The sequence below is a fragment of the Apostichopus japonicus genome, chromosome 9 (assembly GCF_037975245.1).
Source record: "Apostichopus japonicus isolate 1M-3 chromosome 9, ASM3797524v1, whole genome shotgun sequence".
Classification (NCBI taxonomy): domain Eukaryota; kingdom Metazoa; phylum Echinodermata; class Holothuroidea; order Aspidochirotida; family Stichopodidae; genus Apostichopus; species Apostichopus japonicus.
This window is the reverse complement of record NC_092569.1, coordinates 6,798,032-6,800,765: the sequence shown is the minus strand read 5'-3', so window position 1 is coordinate 6,800,765 and position 2,734 is coordinate 6,798,032.

Genomic DNA, 2,734 nt, shown 5'->3' with positions numbered 1-2,734 from the left:
ACGAACACCTATTCGCTCTCCGCTTCTTCAATATTGGCTACGTAAGTCGAGCCCTCTATTATACCTTGGCAATGCTGGAGAGTTTCATGTAAAGTCAGCTTAAAAATGACTTGAGCAAGAACAAATAACATTCGATATCTCACCACTGCCACGTCCCCTTTGTATGGATTACCTATCCCCTGGCCGACAGACAAGAATTCTGGATTGGGGAGGGGGGGGGGGGTGTAATACTTGAATAAGAGGCAATATATTTGTGTCCTTTACTAATTGTGAAGTTTTTTGGTACACATATTGGTGTCACAAACAGGCGCGTAGTCAAGGGGGGCGAAGGGGGAAGCCGCCCCCGGCCCCCTTGCGCATATTTTTGTATGTTTTTATGACATCGCTAGTAATTTCAAAAGAGAAAATGATAAGATGCAGCTTACAAGGCCTGGGAAGTGCCATTTCCAGCGATCTGGGGGGCATTTTCAGCCAAAATTTAATCGTACGCTTCGCGTCAACTCATGGTGGCGCTACGCTAAGATAGTTTTCAATGCAGAATCTACGGCTCTGATAGTTTGCCTACAGGTTCGCCCCTCCGTTGGCAAATTCCTGGCTACGCGCCTGGTCACAAATGGGTGTGGAATCGGTCCCTGGGGAGGGGGACCTACTCTTAGTTCCAGCCTTGCTACGGGCCTACCTATATTTCCACCGTGCACTGTCTCCAATGTGGTACGTCACAACTAGCACCTTTTTATGTTGTAATATTCACTTATTTGGCTTTCATAATTCATTATCTCATCCTTATACATGTTATATACTGCATTGTGGTGATGAAATATCTTGTGCGCTATCGAAAATTTGTGCAACATGGTTCTGAAAAGCTACCCACTCATATCTTTTGCGGCATTGGACTGAAACTGGTGGGTTATAGTTGTCTGCGCTGTGTTGTAGTACTCGTAACAGTGGAAGCAAACTTTTTTATGGTGGGGGAGAGGGGGGCAAACATTTTCGGTGAGCAAAAAAACCCACCTGTATAAAGTGCACACCACGGCAAACTTCAGGGGCTTGGAAACAACTCCTACCACCCCCCCCCCATCTCCCCATCCCACGATTCATCGGTGAACCAAATTTTAATTTTTTAATATTTAAATTTTTACATGAAATGGAATAAAGGGGGGAAAGCTTACCGATTGGGGACAAATTTAGTCCTACACAGACTAGCTGCGTGACGTCATCATCAATTAAGCCTGTTTGCATGTGTGCAGTGCCTTATTGTAAGTACGATTTCTCAAGAATCGAAATTAAGAAGCCTAACATTGGTTTTGGTGGAGGTTATAGGTCAGCAGTGGTCAAACTTTGAAATCTTATGAGCACATTATTTCAAGAAGGCAAATTAGGAGCAGTCTCATGTCCTGTCGGCGGATGCCCTTTATTGAATAGGTGAAGCAATCATTGTCTTTGGTGAAAGTCATTGAAACCCTACAACCGTTGCCTTTTTACACTTTTGTACGGTACTACTCGAATCGTACTTGTCCTCAGCGAGTACTAAATACTTCAAATCGATTATGAGTACTTAGCATGCATGCAAGAACCAACATAAGAATGATGAATACGAATACTTTTACTGCAATATCAATTGCAAACAGTACCCGGCGGGGTTACCACTCGAGTACATGATATTTTGTGATTACTACAGCACCGTGCAAATATTTTGTTGGGTTTATCGGATTCGGTGACTCGACTTGAACACGGATTGTGATGACCTCAGTATCGACTCGAATCCTAAGGACTCGCTCTTAATTGGACTTGGTCTCGGTCTCGAATCCTAAGGACTCGGACTTGAATTCGGATGTTGTGATCCGACCGATCAGCACTGGTTACTTAGTGGGACATACATGGGTAGACGTACCTCAATAATACGGGGACGGGTAGACCTATACGCAAAATACAGGGAGGGTAATAATGTGTGAATATGTGGGAAGTTTCTAACCAAAAAAAAAGTGGGTTACTAAATTCTCCTAAACCGTAAAGCAGGCTGGACTTAAAACTGGTTGGGTGTTTGCTCAAACACGGATTAGTGAATCTCTGTGCGGAATGACGTCACAAATTTAAAGGTCAGAGGTCAAAAGTCATAAATAAAAGAATCTGGTATTTTTTTTTTTGCTATGATATTCATGGCAGAAAACGTAAAATAGCTGAAAGTACATTCCAATGTAGAAATGGTGATTATCAACGTTTGAAAGCGTTTTAATTTACAACAAAAAAAAACATGAAAAGTCTTGATATCGTAAACTTCACTCTAACTCATAAGGCATATGTACTTTAAACTAGGTTGGTGTATTACAACATACCTCCAAATTGATGACAAACCGAGTTTAGAGATGCGACATACAACTCCGTGGATTTTCCTCTTCTATAGTTTTGCGTTAGTCGATGTTATGTTTAATACAGATGACAATTTGTGATACGAGATGGTTTGAAACCAACCACACATATTCAATGAATTATTATGTAATGTAGAAGGACTGTATGCAGTTAAACATAAACGCATCCATACCGAGGCTTTGCATCTTCATATATATATATTGTACACTATTTTTAGCAGGAGGATCCCATTTAATTGGGAGCACCCTGCAGTCAAAAGGCAATTACAACTGATCATTTTTTTTTTACCACGCTTGGTATCTTTATTGGTAACATTCTTGTGCCAATTCGAACATATTTAAATACAATAAGGTCAAAAACCTTTTAC